At 41.1% G+C, this 20,295-nt stretch overlaps 1 protein-coding gene across 1 annotated transcript in view; it reads right to left on the bottom strand.

Annotated features, from left to right (window-relative positions):
* Positions 1-20,295, bottom strand: part of METTL16 (methyltransferase 16, RNA N6-adenosine) — a 248,706-nt gene that overhangs the window by 215,046 nt on the left and 13,365 nt on the right. The gene's annotated exons all lie outside the window — the stretch shown is intronic.

The raw sequence follows: 20,295 nt of genomic DNA, 5'->3' as shown, positions 1-20,295 counted from the left end.
TCTAGGTAGGGCAAATGCCTATCCTAGGGGTTACAAGTACCTCACTCCCCGGTAACTGCATAGGTTTTAAACTCCCTGCTGTTTTGGGGGGGAAACCCAAGGTTCTCTTGGGTGACATCATAATCTCACAAACCCATTGTGATTTTGACAGACAACGCCTGTTCCTGGGGTTGCACCAAAGGTGCTCCTTGATGATTCCAAAGTCTACAAATTCCCTGGGGTGAGTATTGAGGGAAGCTCCATCGTTTTGTACCAATGTCGCTGCCGAATGACTAAATAATTAAATTCTTCCTTCTGGTAATGTGGAAAGATGACTCTTCCTGGGTTTTGCCTCCATCACTCTTGGGTTAGTTTAATAAACTTCTGGCTGCTTTTGTGGAAAGCTGTACTTTTCTGGGACTCTACCCACATTGCTCCTAGGGAACTCCAATGTCTCCAAAATATCCCGGCTGGGCAGTGGAAGGTTTTCATGGAACAGCACATACACTTCACCCCTAATAGATTTCGTCCCTTGGTGATTTAGTCTTCTTGACCCTCGGAGCACCCCTATGTTAGCCTCTAACAGACAAAACATACATATCTTATCCCGGAAAGCTCATTTCCCTGGCAGATCCCGTTCTTCGCCTCTTCTTGCTCACTAACGCCTCCTTCACCCAACTGACTCCCTTGTACGTCCTCTCAATATTCCGTCCTATTACCTTCAAACTAACCTGATGTTCCTTATGTTTTTATGTGACGATCATTCCGTAACAAGAGACTAACGCAAGGGAGGACAGAGAGAATAGTGGCTAGTCTCCTTACGGGACCCGGCCAGAAATAAACTGGCTTCCATCTCCCAGATGGCGTTTCGGTGAAAGAAGGAACATCTAGGAGCAGCAAGCTAAAGGACAGTCGTCAGACCCCAAACAGCACATGCAGATGTTGTTGATTTAACAAGGACATCTTGCCACAATGTTGACTGAGTTTGAACCTTGAGACCCTCGGAAAGTATGCTGCTCCTAGTATGCTGATGAACCGCAGTTGATATTTTGCAGAATTCAGTAAACACGAGAGATCTGTCTTGTGCTGGTATGGCACCGAAACACATGGACACCAGCATGCCATGTGACGCAGTATGTAGGCTTTTGTGTTCACTTCCTCGATGTGGCGCCAGCTGATAGTGCTGGAGAGCTATTATTTGAGGAAAGTGTCTCAAATCCACCCTGGTGCCTCTTAAAATGAGGAATATGTAGGACCAAATATCCACCAGAAGGTCCATCTTTAAGGCTCTTGTCGACTCCACCCTGTGGTTGTTTCAAAGGAGAGGGAGGGTGCTCCATAGTAGGGTTAACTACAGCTAAATGCACCTGATGTCTGCACAGACTTTAGTTTATGTATCTGGAGCCAGCTCTACTTGCTCCCAATACGCAAACGCACACGTCAAACACCTCAGACACATTCAACAGGGACTGCACAAACCTAAGCCACACCTACCTGAATAGTCGCATCATCTTCCGCCAACCACCCAGACACCTCCGCTCCGTAGGACTTCTACTCACACACATCCCACACATAAAAAGAACCAGATCAGGAGGACAGGTGACCTCTTACATTGCTCTTAATGTGTATATCAGCCTCCCACACACCTCTCTTCTTGAATTCCACAAAAAGCTGAAGACCTAGCTTTTCATTTAACTAACCTACCATAGGCAGGGTTACGTGCACACACCCCTGCTCGGCCCAAGCATGCCATTGCAGGTATTTACAAATACAAACAACATTTGTTTGAAATATAAGGACAGCTCATAATCAATAATACTGAGGTTTCTGTGTTTTTTTTAATCAATGTGAGTGGTGGTACTAAGAGGGTGGGCAGCCACACAACAGGAGATGTTGGCTTCAATTCCACCATATAGCAGTGCTTTCACAATTGAAGCACGTGATGTTAGCATGACTAGCAGACCTGTTTTTATGCTGGGAGCATACAGAGTATTGTTGGTGTATATTTTGAGGTTCACAGAACACCACTTAAACAAACAGCAGATAAGATAGAACTGACCCTTAAGGCAATCTGCAACAACAACTTCTGATGAAGAGAATTCAACTAACCCAGTTGAAATTATATGACTAAGGTTAGCAAGAAATTGACAGAGCTAGAAACTCAGGGCCAGTCCTCAAGAAAAATCCTGGTCTAACACCAAGAGGTGGGGTGTCAGTCGGCCAGGACTGGGCAGAAGGTGTGCCAGAAAGGTTGGAGTGGAAGGGTTTTGAAAAGCCGAGGTTTATGGTAGGTGAACAGGTTTCCAAGACTGCAATGGTGGGGGCAGGTGGGGGGGTTTGATATCTTTAATAAATTGAAGAGAATTCAGAAAGTGATAATGCCTTTATTAGTGTGTATGCTTTAACATAATGAGTTAAAATGGGCTTCCAGGTCATGATACAAATTGTAAGCGGACAGAACCACCCCAAAAGAGACTGTTTAGTATCCTTCCCATGAATGCCACTGCAAGAACCAAATATATCAGAGGGGATTTTTGGAGCAATCCATTTGAAATGGCTAAAACAAGTAAAAATCCAATGCACTACAGTTGCGTTAATTTCCTTCCACTCAGACATCAGCAGACCCCTTGCAGGTTCAATTACAAACAAATTCAGCCACTACTTCACACAATATTTAATATTTTCTTTGAAGGCAATTTTCCTCCCGTTGAGAAATGGAGTGTTCCGCTATACATGCAAAGGTTTTATGTTAGAACAATGATGTATTGATGCCAATTAAAGATGGGGAAACTGTGTTTACACTATGATCCTCATTTATCATAGGAAATGGCAATACACAATTACATTACTTTTATTTCCTGATACAAGAAAGCAATTATTTTACATCATTTAAGTTTATAAGCGTGCATGGCTGTGGTGGAAGTCACATATGAGTAAGGTAGCTAAATATAACACATAGATGAGAGTACATAAATGACTAGAAATGATATGGGAGCAAATAAGAAATTAATTCTTATTGCTATACAAGTATTCAGTATTCAACATTCAATAAACCTATCCATAAAGAAGAAAGACAACATGTTCATAGCTATTTTTACTTTCTAGCAGTATTTACTGTGTAATTTAAATTAAAATCAATACACTAAGTAGGGGATAAATGATTAAATAAATGCCAGAGCAGGGGAACAATTTATTAGCAAATATGATTTTCATTAAAACTTTAACATTTGCCAGCATTGGACTAAATTATTTCAACTGGTTCTTTAGACACAACCACATCAATGAAAGAAACTTGCTTCTACACACAAGTATTTTATTTTTGCTGCCAGCAAAACAAGACATTGTTGCGCCTTTATGTGTTCTTGTACAAACTTCTCATAAGAGTGCTTTTAGGTGCTTGTTCCAGAAATCCTGTAGACAAGAACATAAACAAAGAATATGGCCTGTAGATTCAGAAGAGAAATTACAAAAGCAAAGTTGTCTTATCACCAAGATTGTACCATGACACCTCAAAAGGTATATGTGGGATGTACAGTAACCTAAAGCACAAGAAGGCCTTTTTTGTCTAGATAAATGTTCCTTCCTTTTGTAAAAGTCTCATATGTGTAATGGAAATTCTTATATTTGGTTGCAGCGACCAGGCTGCTCTCATGTGATGCTGAGTACATATTCCTTTTAATTTTAATTAAGAGGTACCTAGTCAGCTTGGGAAGTGCTGCTAAGATAGCTACTGAAGGCAGAAGATAACTATCTAATAAAATCTCTATCTGAGTTTTAGTGGCCACCACTCTGACTATTGAATGTTATTTCAAATCCTCTCTAATAAGGACCTTTTATCTGGGTAGTGATGCATTATAACCATCACATTAGTAATTGATTACATAAATATGATTTAAAACATCTAAATAACTGAGAGCAAATCCTAATATAATCCGAACATGTGGTGTAGAAGTTCTTAAATTAAAAGTTTAAAAGTTTACTGGACAATTTTAATAAAATGGCATTTACGGCCTCCATCATGTTTTCATAAAAAGCTACTGCCCATATAAAATAACTAGACAAAGTTTCATAGTTAAGACCGTGAGCGTAGGGCCAATTGTTCCTCACCTATATAGATGTGCTGAGCATGCAATAGCTCAAACTATAGCAATCTATTCATAACACATTCTTTATGAAGCAACCAATTTAATTTTGAGTCCACAGTTACTCCTAAATGAGTATATTCTATGACTTGCTCTATTTCCATATCCGGTTGCCATAAAAAGCTAGATTTTGACTCACCAAATGAAATTATTTTTGCTTCACTGTAATTGATAGATAATCCATTCTCTGTGGTGTATTCTCCTAGATGTTTCATTGTCTTCGAAGACCGACCTCAGAAGAAGACATTAAGGTCATCAGCATATAGTAAGTGTTGGATTCTTCTTTTTCTTACCAGATTTTGGTGGATCGCCATCAGCTTGATTGAAGATTGTCAAGTTGGCAATGCAAAGAGCCAACAAAAAGGGATGGCTATATACAACCCTGTTTGGGACCATTAGAAGTGTTGATTCTTGGTGTTAGTCCTGGGCCTTTGGTTAATTTGACTTGTATCCAAGTGTCTGTATGGAGTTTTATCAGTAAATGTAAAAGTGTACGATCAATGCTGTGTAGGAGATCTTTGACTAGAGCTTATATCCAATAACCTTCTCAAAGGCAGTGGAGAAAACCACAAAACAAACAAACAGATTATTTCCTTTTGAATATATTGTACAGGATGCTAAACGTGTTAAAACAAGTATATTTTCCATGGTAGAGCAGCTGGCTGTAAGACTAGTTTGATTACTTGAAATAAGTTCCCCTGCGTCTGCCCAACTTAACAAATAGGCCAGCAGATGTTTGGCAAATATCTTGCTGTTGGCATCCAGCACAGCAATAAGTTGGTACCTGGTGGGTCCTGATTTTAGTCCTTTTTTATATAGTGGATGAATGTAGGATCCTTTACAGGTCGGTGAAACTTGACTATGTAAGACTGTTTGATTGAAAAGTAAACAAAGAATGTGGCTCCCGTTTTTTTTGGATCTGATTTGATGACTATTATTGAAATGATGTTAGGACCACCGGCCAAACAGTCTTGACTACTCCCTATTAAGAGGTCAACACCCTCACCTGTAATAATGTAGGGTTCCAAAACTTTATCTTTAGCTGAAGCCATTGTTGGAACCACACAGTCTCCATTAAGGGATAAAATAATGGTTTTCCATTTACCACACGGGATATGATACTCTAAACTGTGGATATGCTGTTGCAGGCTGCACACTATTAATGACCAGAATTTATGAGTTTTTCTGGTTTTAATTGTGGTCCGTACAGCTAACCAGATATTCGGCTGGCTTTTTTTATTCTTATTTAATTAAATATCCTTCTGTACTCCAGTTTTAATTTCTTTGCAGCTCTTGGCCATTCCTTTTTCATTGTGTATTAACTAATCAATGGGATATACATTTGCCACCCCAACCCCCCCAGTTCCATTACTAGGCCAGCACACTCCCATCACTCCTGACTGAGTCTGCCTATGTAATACTGATTCATGTGTAGTTTATTTCATGCTTTCATTGCCGATGCACTGCTTGTGATGTACACTGTTCAACTCTGCAGCCCTAACAGGCTCCAAAAACTGTAATTGTTTATATGTAAAACCAAATAAAAACACTTTTAAAAAATGAATTCCCAATCCAAAGCTAAACTTTAAGGGTCATGATCGCTTTCTGACCTTTCAATGATTTGAAAGTCAAAACAGTTAAAGGTTTGACACATGGATCAGCATGTAGTCGATGGTTGAGCCGTTGCCTGATGATTGGTATAAATGTGGGCACTGCAGATTGGTCAGAGTTGAATCTTCCATTTGACTGTTGAAACCCACAAGTGACGGATATATTTCCAGTTGTTAGAGGTGTTAGTTTTTCTGATGACCTGCTGTGGGATATGGAAAAGTTCTTCTTGCTTATCAAAGGCATCATTTTTGTTGTCTGCTAACAGATTTGAGTGTAAGTCTGCTGTTAGTAGAAAGAAACCGGGTGGTAAATTGGCTATTAAGGATTATGCATCTAATATAAATTGATGGATTTGATGTTTATCCTTAATAGAAGTAGGAAGAATATAAATGGTCACCACAGTAAGCATATATATTTTTTTTTTTTATTTAAACGAGGAAGCCAGAAAATGCCTTGGTTTCTGAATAGTTTTCATGTTTCCTACCTTAAGACCATTCCTTATCAATGTTGCAAGCCCTCAGCTCAGTCTACCTCTAGTGAATTTAATTGCAAGACAGTCAAACACTAAAATTAGACAGAAAAAAGTTGGTGTCTATCCAGGTTTCCTGCAAACAAATTATTTTAAACAGATTCAAAAAAGTAAGCAAGTCATCTTGATTTGCTTTGAACTTCCTATTCACGCCTACTATGTTTCCATGAGCATTATTTTTCAAGTTCCCAGGTACAGACTCGCAAGATATGTGCTCTTAGGAGAACCGTCGAAGCTTGTAGGCCCTGCTGCAGGGGTTTTCCAAATTCCTCATAAGCCTTTTGCTACTTCTGCTGTCAGGAAGATAACTTCTGTTGCAGTTGATATTTCATTGCACAAATCATCTTTCAAATTGTCACAAGGCAAAGCTGATGGTAAATGTGACACATTCCAGTCCAGATGTTAGTTTCTCCTGTTTTTTTGCATGATTTCTTAACCTGAGAAACAATTTCCCCTACACTAGATCGTTTTTACAGTCTCATGCATCCCCCCCTTGTAGGTGTAATTTCTAGTGAGGAAATTGGGTTCGCTTTACATTCTCATCTACATAAATCCCCGAAAGTAACACTTCACGTCATCAAAAACAGATAATAATTTCAGTATATTTTGCCAGTTCAGAACATCATGTCTGCATCTGGAAAAATATTACGGAAAAAAATCAAATTGACTAATGGCATTGGGAACTAGGATATTGCACACCCCTCTTTTAGTTAATAAGGACCCAATACTTTAATTAGTATAATTTTTAACAGATGTAGTGAAATTTGCAATCTATAGCAGTTACTCGCTGTATTTGCTTTGATCTATGCAGATGCACTGGCATATTTAGAGTTAATGTATGCATAAGGCTCAGAGAAGAACCTGATGTTTCCATTTCATCATCTTTGTTACCAACAACTTGAATTAATGCCATAACTTTCATTAATTCTCTTACCTATTTGAAAAAGTATTACATTAAAAGCTGAGCCCTGTTTACTTCCTGAAATCAATGGTGTTGAGTTACTGGTGGTTTGGAAATACATTTTCTCTAATGGGCAAATGGTTCATAGTATTCAGACTTGGGGATTGGGCCACTCTCATAATTAGTAGCATTCTTACCCTTTTATTTAGAGTGATCCTTTTGAAGGATGCTCCCTTTCAGAAATGGGAAAATAATTCTCAGTATTGATGACTCCAGCCTGGTTTAAGGCACAGATAAAGCCATGCTTTGTTCGGGAGAGGACGCAGTGAGGCAAGTGGGGCTGGGGCGGTGAAGTGGGGTGGATTAAGGGATTGGGGTGGGTGGGGGGCTGGCAATTTTTTTTTTTTTTTTAAGGGTGGGGGGTTGCGCTATTTTTGTTTTTCAGGGGTAGGAGTGGAGCTTGTGTGGGTATATTTTTTCATTTAGGGTGGGGGCGGGAGAGTTTATTCTTAAAGGGGTGGGGGAAGGTTTAAGGAAGGGAGAGAGGAGAACTAGAGGAGGAAGGATCAGGAGAGGACGCAGTGAGATAAGTGGGGTTGGGGTGGGTTGGGTCGGTAGTTTTTAGCGGTGAGGGTGGATTTAGGGCTTAGGGTGGGTGGGGGGGTGTCAGGGTGCTTTCGTTTTTAGGTGCTGGGGGAAGGGGTGGATCAGGATAGTTTTTTTTTTTTAGGGCTTAGGGTCGGTGGGGGAGTTGGGGTAGTTTACTTATTGGGGGGAAGGTTTTAGGGCTCAGAGCGGGTGGGGTGTGTCAGGGCGGTTTAGTTTTTAGGGGTGGGGATTGGGTAATTTTTATTTATTTTTTAGGGCTCAGGGCGGGTGAGGGTTGTCACGGTAGTTTACTTTTATGGGGTACGGAGGGGGGGGTCAGTATAGTTTTTTTTTTATTTTTATTTTTTTTATTTTTTTAGATTTAGGGTGGGTGGGGGTCGGGGTACTTTAGTTTATAGGGCCGATGGTTGGGGTAGGTTTTTTTTTGTTTTAGGGCGAGTGGGGGGTGGGGGTCGGTGTAGTTTAGGTATTAGGGGTGGAGGTAGTTTTGGGCCTCAGGGCAGGTGGGGGTGGTATGATAGAACCACACATGGCATTTTGCTTGACGTTCCACACATGGCTTTACTAGTCATGCTTTTACAATGAAAATTTGTTGTAAAGGCATGTGTGGTTAAGGCATGTGGAAACAAAGCGGTTGTGGTTCCAACCGCGTTGTTAAGGCATGCGTGGCTTCATCATACAACCGTTCATAAGGTATGTAGAATAGGTCAACACTCATGGGCATATACCTGCTGAAGCGCAGGTGCCATGTGTGTGCAACGATGTTCAAACAGCTGAGCAGGTAAGAAGTGTGAAAGTGAATAGGCGCAGCAGTCACTTAAAGTAAGCGAGTACTAGACACTGTGCCACGGGAAAAACTGTTCTGCCTTGAAAAAAACATGTTGTGGACTCTGGGAAGTAATTACCACTTTTGTTCAGTGAATTCAAGAAGAGGGCAATCAAAACAACATGGATGGCGCAGCTTATATAAATTAGACAGTAGCACATTTTACTACGAGTGGCTGGACACGTATCTATCAATATTTATGAACTAAGTTCAACATAGCAGCACATCAATCAAGAAAGAGGTGGTCATTTGTTTGGCAAGAGGCATAAGAGTGATTTGAATATGGTTCTCAAGCTGTCAGATCAAGAGGCCTAGGGGGATCCCTTCAGAGGTTTTGCCTGATAAGACTAGTTTTTTAGCATCTTCGTGATCTGGAGACGTGATGCTGCCTGATAGATGTGGACTTAGCAAATAAAAGACAGACAGCTTACGACAAAATTAAATTATATATTCACTGAAAAAACGAAAGGTAACAGGGACATTATAGTGAGGCTCACATTTTAAATGTACAAAACCATAGAAATTGAACAGTCATAGTTAGTATTATCTCAAGTAACTATAACTCGTGTCCTAAGGCAACTCTAACTCGTGTCCTAAGGCAACTCTAACTCGTGTCCTAAGGCAACTCTAACTCGTGTCCTAAGGCAACTCTAACTCGTGCCCTACGGCAACTCTAACTCGTGCCCTACGGCAACTCTAACTCGTGCCCTACGGCAACTCTAACTCGTGCCCTACGGCAACTCTAACTCGTGCCCCTGCCGATTGTGGGTAATTAGCAGTGCATTGCGAGGGTACGAGTTATAGTTACCTTTATGGCAGCGGTCTTCAAACTGGGGGGTGGGTTCCCCTAGGGGGGGCCTCAACTGATCCGGGGGTGGGGGGTTGCCAAGCTCTTGCCAAAAGAACCATTATGCTGATAACAGGGCTTTGTTTGAAGTGGGAAAAAATGAGCGGCAGTAAATCGCTCTGTAATGGGCCATTACTAACATCTTTTGTCATTTATATCGTAGCATGGAGTATGTGTCAAAAGGGAAGGGACTCCAAATACTCTTTAAAACCCCCACCCCCACTTCAAATAATCACACTGTGAATACCCGGGTAAGACCAGCCTGACCTGAATAGTATGTCTGTCTAACATGTGTTTGATTGTGTTTTTAAAAAGATGACAGAACTTAACTGCAATGTTTAAAAAATCTAGACATATTTAAACATTGCCAACTTAACAAAATAATTGAGAAAAATTCAGAGGGGGGGTCAGATGACTTCCCCCTACTGGGGGGAGGCGCCACATAAAGTTTGAAGTCCACTGCCTTAGGGTAAATATTCCCTAACTCTAACGTTCCTGTAACCTTGGTTTGTCTTCAGCGAATTTCTCTTTATTTTTTTTAAAAACACATAGTAATGTTCATTACTATACGTTAATCCAACCACTGCCGCACACAACCTTACACAGTGCACAGCCTTCACCTATGTTGAGCGGAGGTTGCACGTGCCCGGCGCACATTATTTCTACAATGCCCCGGGGAGGTGGAGGTCCCTGGGGCAGCTGGTGAGGGGGCACACGCCCTCCCGCTTTGTTAACAAAAGCACTGGGGAGGTGGTGGTCCCAGAGGCAGACGGGGGCACGCGCCCCCGCATATAAATGATAAGCCCCCGGGGGTTGAGGTCCCTGGGGAGCAGAAGGGGGTCAGGAGCCCTCTCCCACATTTTTACACCAAAGCCCCTGGGACTTGGCCCACCAGGGGGCATTACAGTAACGAAGCGCTGGAGATCGCTCTTCATTTAAAAAAAAAAAAAAACGATCCATAGATCCACCACAACTCAGTTTGTAAAATCAACACAAAAATGCTTTTGAGCCTGGAGGGAGGGTGGGTCCCGCCCATTTGAGACCCTACCAAAAGAGCTTAGGGGTCAGGTTGTTTGTACCCTGGCCCCTTTTCTTTATTTTTTACTTTTTTTTTGGTCTCTGCTTCAGCAGAGTCCCAAGATGGCTGCCAACACTTCCTTGTTGAAGTGGTGGCAGCCAATCAGATATCAGCACGGTGACAGCTGGATCCGCATCCCTAGATATCTATATTTTTTGGCCTCAAATTATTCCAAAACTACTTAACGGATTTGCACCAAACCACAAAAAAAGCACAATCTGTGGAACAGAATCTAGCTTTGTGCCAAATTTGGTTTATTTCCGTTCACAGGTTCAGGCTATAGGCATGTCTAAAGGTCCAGTGGAAAAATAAATAGAGGAAATGTGTTTCCCTCCCACCTTTTTCTCGGCCCCAGCTTGATGGATCATCCCAAAACTTTCAAGAGAGAAGCTGAACTTAGCAAAGTATAAGTTTTGAAAATTTCATGAAGATTCGCCAAACAGCACCTAAGTTATAGGCAAAACAAAAAACACTCTTCCTATGGAAAATTGGTCCTAACTATAACTACCTAGTGGCGACCGTCAATAGGTAAAATACATATTTATATAGATATAGATTATATATACATACATACATACACACACACACACTAGTAATACATACTTATTAGTTCTCTGTATATTTTGGGTAATGTGTACATTTTCAATTTTTTTATATTATCCAAAGATTTTATATCCCTGCATGAATTTCCAAGCTGAGAGAAAGTCTGTTGGGACACAGGAAAGGAAGGACGAATCACTGATCAAGTAAGCGAAGCTGCAGTGAGAACTATAAACAGACTAGCAACACAGCAACAAAAACAGGTATTCAGCTATAACCAATTGTCTGGGCTGAGCAGTGGACACCTGCGTAAAAAGCCTTTGAAATGAATTTCCCCAACCCACATCACATAGTGACGCAATGTCTTCCATCCACCATTACTGAATGCATCAAGCATGTTTGCACTGCAAGGTGAACACGCAGGAAGTCCTGAAGGGAGTTGCGAGGGTTCAGACACCCTAAAACAATACACACAATCATCGCTGAAGACTTGCAGAGGTAGATTGCATGTGCAAGGGGGGCCCGGATACTGACATAAGAACAAATTATGGCTGAAGAAAGATATGAAGGAGGGGGGGTGCATTACTTCCTTTAGTTTGTGTCAGGAGTGCGTGCACTTTCAAGTACTTTACTCAATATTTTTGGCACGAGTTCAGCAAATGTTAATGATTATTTTAATGATTTTTCCCAGATATTTTATCTTCTTTTCCAACTGAAACGTGAAAATATTTTGACTCGCTTTCACAGATTTATCTGCAGATTTAAAATGTCACTGTGGAGAGCGTCAAAGAAAGCCCTCAGAAGTTGTCTAAACAGAAGGAAGACAAGCATTTACAAATCAACGTGTCTCGCATTTCGTCGAGTTAGAGCTATCAGCGTTGTAAACTCCTAACCATACTTTGCTTGCCACATTAATTGGGGAAAAAATTAAGCATGACCGCTCTGTGTAAAACCCAGTGCCATCGCGCTGCGAAATAAAGAGAAAAAGTAGTCCAGAAACCGTAAGGAAAGCACAGAGCCTCGGACGTTTCCAGTAGTTGGTCGGTGCGCTCGACGAGGGCTAAACACCGGAAAAGGCATGACGTATGCTTGCCTTTCAGTAATGAAAGCAAGCCGATTTTAAAAGGCAAGCCCACGAACCAATCAAAGTGGCTGACGTAACATGGGTGTGGTTAGAAGCCCAAAGAGAGATTACAGCAGGATCGGAGCGCTTTGCACTCTACCCTAAAAAACTGAATCTAAATAGATGGGTGTCAGAGTTGAAGTTAAACTCAAGGAGATTGAGGGCGAAGCAGGTACCGCTTCCAACATAGTTGTGGAAGTAGCCTACAGAGAAAAAACACAAGCAAGCAATGCTGATACGCCTTGTAGTACAGGCACATTCATAAAGTGGACGCTGTTGGATGTACAACACTTTCTTCAGGTATTGGCCTCCCAGTTTTTTCACACGGTCTAAGGGCCTCAGAGTTGTAGAAAAAAAGAATAATTGATGTTGTTAAAATCCATTAGATTTGATTTGCAAATTAGGGTACAGGATACGATGTTAGAGGTCATGTACTACCAAAATAAACAAGCATTGGCAAAGCCAATTGGTCTAGACTAATTATCTTTGTATTAAGTGTAAAAATTGTATTTATTGGACAACGCATAACATCAGATGTTGATGGCACACAAGTAACTTAGTACATGGCAGAAATTATACATATTTCAGCTTCACAAGCTCAAGAATAGTAACAGCAAATGATTGAAAACACTGGTTTCAAAGCAAAGAGTATACCGCTGAAACACTTGTTTTCGAGTGCAATTCAAGAAACCTAATGGAAGCCGCCCGCTATTTAAAACGAAAATGCTCTAATTTTTCCCTATTATATACATTCATTTTATCTTTATGAAATTGTATTACTATGTACACAACAATAGATGGTAACATTTAAGAACTAGCACAGCCATCTACGTTTTTATGGGCGAGCGCAAAGCGCTCGGTCCATTCTGATTCTCTCTTTGGGCTTCAAACCACGCCCAGGTCACATCATTCACTTACATTGGTTCGTGGGCTTGCCTTTTAAAATCTGGTTGCTTTCATTTGTGAAAGGCATGCATACCTCATGCCTTTTCCGGTGTTTAGCCCACCTGCACAGCACCAGTAAACTACTAAAAACATACGAGGCTCGATGTTTTCAGCCTGGGGTCCAGACTACTTTATCTGTTTATTTTCCACACAGCGTGATCGCGCTGCATTTTACATAGTGCGATCGCGCTGCGTTTTTTTTTCTTTACAATGCTAATAGCTCTAACTCGAGCAAATGCGAGACCCCGTTGCATTGAAAATGTGTGTTATTTCATGAGTTTTCACTCGGTGCCTGTGTATATAAGTGTGTGTGTAGTGGAAGGGAAAAGGAACTATACTGGACCTAGGCACCTACACACAGAATAATGAATTAACTGAAAAGTGTCTGAATGGAAAGCAACCCTTTTATATATAAAATCTGCATATTGTGCTTTTACTTCCGCTGTATAATGTCCTAACAGATGCAACCAATAGTAAGGGATAGTACATACGCATACCACACCTAAACTACTCCATAGTGGCTTATGTGCATGAAACAGCCTTTTTATTCTTCCAGATTTCTTGCTTTAAATGTGCATATACCAATGGAAAGAAAAAATGTCCAGCTCCTAACCATGTTAGGATTCATAAAATAGGAAAAGGTTTTAAACAAATTGCAAGTAGTCCTTAACAGTCTCATGTCTGGCTCAATGACCCCTGCTTGCCACACACTGTGTGCAATACAATTCAAGTATCTGCACATTTCCATACTAGTCTGGTCACCATCCAGACATCAACACGTGTAAGATGCACTACAAGTGCTGTACTGAGCTGATTTCATGCATTTGAAGGTTGACTGATGTATCTTTGTAATTCAGTTAGATCCCACTCAGAAGATCCTTTAATAGGCTGTTATTATTCAAGCTAGAAAAACAAATTGAGCTGCAGCACAATCACAGTAACGAATCTTGCAAGACTGCGTCTGTGCACCAGCAGTAACGTCCGTGCATGGAATCTGCCTTAACTTCAAACACACAGCATGATCTTTAACACATATCAGTGCTTAATTTGTAAATAAAAAGGTGCTGGTGCCCAAAGCCCCCCTCTTAAACACACGGCTACTGAAATTAAATGTGCGACGACAGAATACTAAGGCAGCATAATCCTAAAGCCATCTCGGGCCTCTTCAATCCATTTACAGCCACTCCCTGCCCCTTCAGTTCACTCTTGCAGCGTTCTGCTTTCTCCCTTAGTGATGCTTTTTCGTTTTCTCTTCCTTTGTCTTACCAATGTGTTTTTTGCTCGCAGTAAATGCTTGAGGCGGAAAAATAAGTGCCGGCCCTCAAAAATAAGTGCTGGTGCTCCACACTGAAAACAACAAGCACAAATTCAGCACTCACATGTACTCAATGGAAGTGTCAAGCACAGGCAGAGCCAGTAGGTCACGCTTATGCAAGAACTATTGCTTTTGCCTATGTGTTTTGTCAATGTTGTACACCAGAATGGTTGCTGTTAAGAATGGCTAAAAGTTACTGGTGTAGAGGAGAGTGGTACAGAGTGGAATAGAGTGGCGAATCATGGAGTAGAGTGGTGGGGGTAGGCAGAAGGCGTGAGGAGGGACAATAGAGTGGAGTGGCATAGAGGCTGTTGAGTGGAGTGACAGTGTGCTGTGGTGTGGCACCGAGTATGGTGAGAGTGGTGTAGAATGCCATGGAGTGTAGTATAGCGGAACGCCGCGGAGTAGAGTGTTGGCGAGTGAAGTAGAGTGTTGTGGAGCGGCACAGAGTGGAGTAGAGTGTCGTGGAGGGGGATACACCTGAGTGGCGTAGAGTGGAGTAAAGTGCCATAGAGCAGAGTAGAGTAGAGTGGCATAGCACAGAGTGGAGTAAAGTGGTGTAGAGTAAAGTGTCATGGAGAAGAGTAAAGTGTCATGGAGAGGAGTAAAGTGTTGTGGCGTGGCATAGAGTGGAGCGGAGTACACACATACAGTTTTACTGATAAAACTATAGATCACATAAATAATAATGTGTGGAAATATCTGCACAGTTGATTTACAGACATTTAAGTTTTGTTGTGTTCTAGAAAAAAAGCCTTTTCTTTCTCACCCCATTTTGTCAGATAAATCCTCTCACTTTGAAGTCAGAGAAAGAAACGTAAACACCAAGCTCCCTTGGAAGACGAAGTCTGACATTTGATCTCTGTCTTTCAATGCACAGCAAATGGGACAAGATAAGAATACGATTTAAAGGCCTGTTTACAGAAAGCAAGCTCTGGTGGCTATGCTCCCCAGGAGGGACAAAGACATGTTGGACAGCCTAAACCAAATAAAGCCAGCAACTAGAAAACAAGCAAATCCGAGTTACAAACCACAAAGCAAATGGTAAGCAATGGGTGCTATGCATTCTCAGGTCAACTTTTAGAATGTCCCAGTAAGTCTTTAGCAACCAGACAGCTTAGCTGTCTGGCAAGTGTTGACCTAAAAATCAAGTCTCACCTTCATTGTCATCATCAGAATCTGTTTATTTCAGGAAAAACATCCCTTACAACAATTAAACACCACAGAAATCATCACAGTTACCCACATGAACACAGATTAAAAGAACTAAGATACATCTTTGCAATATATCAGGATGAATTAATCATTAAAATAGGTGTTAACACCATAAAAAATGAATATCTAAATAACTTCAACTATGTAAAACATGACACGTCCTAATGATCCATGCATAATATATAAAAACTAGAAAGTACATAAATAATCAGGTCATTAGTCTCACTTCTAAAAATACATTGAGTTTCCTGAAGGAATCTCAGTCCCAGAGAGCGGCAGACAGAAACTATTCACTTCCTTTTTGGGTGTGCAAAGACTATACAGAAGAATAAAAAAATGCTCTTCCATTTCATCTGATGACAGACACACAGGGCATAACGTAGATTTAGGTGTTACAGAAGGCAGTTTACAAGAGACTTTAGTTATCTAATCTTCTAAGAAGGGGGGGCCTATTTATGATCAACAAAACGATTAATTAAACCATTGAGCCTGGAAAGTGTAATACAACTAGTTCCCATAAACATCCAAAACTTACTTCGAAGTAATTTTGATGAACTTTTGATAATGGTCTCTAGAGAAACCCATATTTCATACAAGCTCTGTTGATGGAGCCAAGATTTCACAAAAAAGTAGTCGAGGAGCACAGGCTCTATCCAGTACCAACAATTCCTCTAGAGCATTCCTATATGGCTCGAGTCTATCTGTTGCTCATATACGTATCCAGTACATTAATGGTCTAAACACAATATTATTTTCTCAGTTCATGCCTAAATCTAAAAAAGTGGTTACACAGAAGCGATAGAGGGAAGGCTAAAATATAATCTAAAAAACTTGGTTTCAGCTACAGCTAGCTCTAAGATATTGCCACATCGCCATATCCCAGCGACGTACAGTGCTGCCCCGAAACACTGAGCACAACAAATTTGTAACATGGGTAAAACAGATCTAGATATACAGGATTTAAACACCTCGAGTAAAGCAAAGCAGAGGTTGTATGTGTCAGACACATGATTTTTGCTAATGTGCAGGACCCAGCTGAAGTAATTGGTTATCCTCACCGCCAGATAATCAAGTTTTTTACTTTATCTACAACAATTCCATTTAATAAAACTCACCTCTAAAAGATCTATGGGGATCAAACGTCATACACTTGGTTTTAGCAACATTTATTTCACGACCACACTGATTACAAAAAATTGCAAATTCATTAAGCATGGTTTTTAGACCCAGTGGGGTTCTGGAAATTAGCATGGTGTCATTAGCATCCATTCCACAACCTCTCAATTTAGAGGCATCATTTTCACATTTAATTAAAATTTTAAAAACATTATTAATGTAAATTGTAAACAAAGTTAGAGCAAAGCCACACCACTGCCCGACATCTCTCTCAACACCCATGCACTCAGTTGGCTCTGCATTCCTTCCCCATCTTACTGGTGCAAGATTACTGCTGTGAAGATAAATAAGAACACTTAGAAATTGTTTGACAGTGTAGCATTTCCCAAAGTTTACTAAAGGAAACAATGTCAAAAGCTGCTCTCAGAGCAATAAAGGAGCTTTAAAGAAGTTCCCTCCTAAGAAACACTTATTTCCAGTGTATCATGTTGAATGAACTTAAACACCTGATCTACTGTGCTCTAAATCCTGCTTAAAGTTCTGAAATCAGGTGTTGTTCTGTAATCAAGTCCTAAATATAACCTAGCACGTTTGCAAAAGATGTTTGACTAATTATCCAGCAGATGGATTGACCAGAAATTGCCTGGGTGGTCTTTGCTACTTTTTTGTGCACAGGGATAATTTCTGCACCGAAGACTCAGGAATATCTGCTCCTAACAATATAGCATTAGTAAGTAAATTAATGTAAGGAACCCACTTCACTGTTTCAGATCTATCTTGATCACAAAGAATTTTATGAGGCCCTGAGTCCTTCCCAGATTTAAGACCCCAGATTGCTAAAAAAAAAAAAAAAAAAAAAAAAAAAAAGTATTCTCCAAAGAGAGCACAACCAGGGAAGAATGCGTAAAATGAACCAACCGTGCACTGACGGCATTAGCTGAATCATGCTACAAGCAGGGTGTGTCGTGCAAATTATCTACTGGTGGAGCTGGTTTCGGACTCATCTGCGAGTCAATCTAAGTTTGTCAGATCAGACAGTTTCCCGAGCAAGGGTTACAAGAATGCAAATTAACCACAGGCCTATTCTGCCATTCTGTATTGCCCAACGAACAAGGTGCAGAACATTTATATTCAATTTCAGTTCCTTGACTGGTGAGGGTTCATTGGTCCAGCGCTTCTAATCCCACAGTCATGTAGTCATCAACTCAAATCAATTTTATAGTGAAATGGATTTCCAGGCGAGGAGCAGCATTCAACTGTGGCATCGTGGGTTGGAATGTGGAATGTAGAAAGGGGTTTGGGGAGCAGAGGTGGGATGTTGGGGTGGCAGTGGCGGTCGGGATTCATAGCTAGCGGTCGGTGCCGCTTTGGCTACGTGTTACTGAATAAAGAAGTTAATGAAGACTCACCGTATTGCGACTATTCCTACATTGGCGACGAGGATGGCCAACCCAACACAGATCAGCTCTAATCACATAGAGGCACTGCTTAGAATTTCTAGTCCAGTGCACAGACTTATTTTTTAATGAGTTCTGGTCCTCCTATGAATGAGATTCAAGTTTAGGAACATGTGCCATATAAACACTGTGACCAGAAACTACACAAGGATACTGTTTGTCAGTAGTGTAATTAGATATTTGTGCTCTGGATCTAATATCCCTTCTGCCGATAGCCCTAACAATAGATGTATTAGTGGAACGACCATAATTGCCTACATGCCTGTGCATGTATAATGGTGGGGGATTAGAATTACAAGCTACAGGAGACTGCTCGGTGCCATTAGCCGTGTTCTCAGAAACGTTGTCCTCCCTTTACTTGTTTGTCGAGTCCACGCAGGCAAAACACCCCCCTCCATTGAAGAACATCATATTTGTGTTTTCCCCCAAACCCAAAGAATGAGTAACCTTTGTCAGTGATGGACAAGCATTTGTAGACATTCCTAGGCTATCTATGATTTCAGAGCAATCAGCCCTTTAATAACTTTCACCAGTGCCGCCTCCTTGCACTGAGCCATGGTGCTGCAGGTTTGTGTAGCAATTACAAGCAAAGAGCCTGCCTTGTTGGGGAGCTCGCTAGGTCCATCACTGGAAAAAGTCAGAGGTAAAAATCTGTTATGACATAACATTAGGAATCACACGTGCTTGGTTAGCACAAGTGGCAACCAGTAGATTGAGTGGTTGACTTTTAGGGGCAGGTGCATTGTGATGGGAAAAGACTGCAGCGCGTCTGACCCGTGGTACTGTCTGCTTATCTCTCCTAAATAACTGCCTGTGTTTCTTATAAAGAACTATGGGGCTGATTTTGTTTCGATTAGGGATGGGTGGAGACCCTACATATTCAATTAAGTCATCAGTCACGCTCAACCTTCAGTTCTCAGTTTCATGTCTGTGGTCTTTCTTAGCTCCAATATTACCTAGTAGGCCATTGGTAGCCTTTCATTTACCCATAATAAGAGTCCAACTTCTGCTCACAAAAACAATAATTCAAGTGAGCATAAAGTAACCCACAAAAACCATAAGCACACAACAGAACATGGATTCAGGTTCAATTTTAGCACCACAAACACCACAACCCAGGACAGAGTTAAAAGTATGTATACTATAGGTAACAAGGATTCGCAAAAAAATAAAAGTAATACCAAATTAATACCCAGTCACTCTCACAATAAAGTCCAAAGGGGGGCCCAGACCTGTTTCTTCTGGCAATGATGGGTCTGCTCTTCACCCAGGCGGGCCCGCACTGCGGTGTTTTTTGGAGCTTTCAAGTGCTTAGTGATTCAAGAGAGAGGCCCACACCGCCACCCCCTCACTCCAGGCAACCTAGAATTTGTAGTGCCTACACAACAGTTCCAGCGTCCCCTGCTGCTAGAGTTCGTTGACGCTTTTAAGAGCTTGATGAATAAAGGGGGTGCCCCTGCACCTCCGACATCTCACTGCAGGCATGCTTGGATTTGTAGTCTCCAAACGAGAGTTCCAGCATCTCATCATTTACACATGCCAAGGTAGTAGTGAAAAGTCTCAAATATATTTTCCTAGCTCTATTTGGGGATCATTTGACAGCTGTCTTGTCAGCACAAGCGCTCTTCCTCCACCTTGAGTGAAATGTTTTGGGGTGCGCTCTCCCTGTCTCGCCTTCCTATTTGCTAGCAAGCCTCACCTTAAGTAGGGGAAAAATATACTTTCCAGGAGTAAGAAAAATAACAATGTTTTGGGATTATATAATGCTAAGTTTCATACCTATAGGAACCCATTACGTAGGACATGCTATTTAATGAAAATATACTACAAATGGAAAAATATTCACGTTTGTGCATCAGATGTTACCTTCTTAAAATTATGTTTAACTTGTGTAATTCTTTTGGAAAGGGTTAAAAGGCACCACAGCTAAGCGTGGTTAATATTCTCTTCTGCACAACGGATGAAATGATGTAATCAAGTTCCATCACTGCATCCAAAGACAAATACAATTACCCCAAAACACAATAGCAAAAACAAAAAATAAGCTTTGAGTGCTGCAGGC

The sequence above is a fragment of the Pleurodeles waltl genome, chromosome 3_2, assembly GCF_031143425.1.
Source record: "Pleurodeles waltl isolate 20211129_DDA chromosome 3_2, aPleWal1.hap1.20221129, whole genome shotgun sequence".
Taxonomy (NCBI): Eukaryota; Metazoa; Chordata; class Amphibia; order Caudata; family Salamandridae; genus Pleurodeles; species Pleurodeles waltl.
Note: the sequence above shows the minus strand (reverse complement) of the source record. Positions and strands in the feature narration are given on the sequence as shown.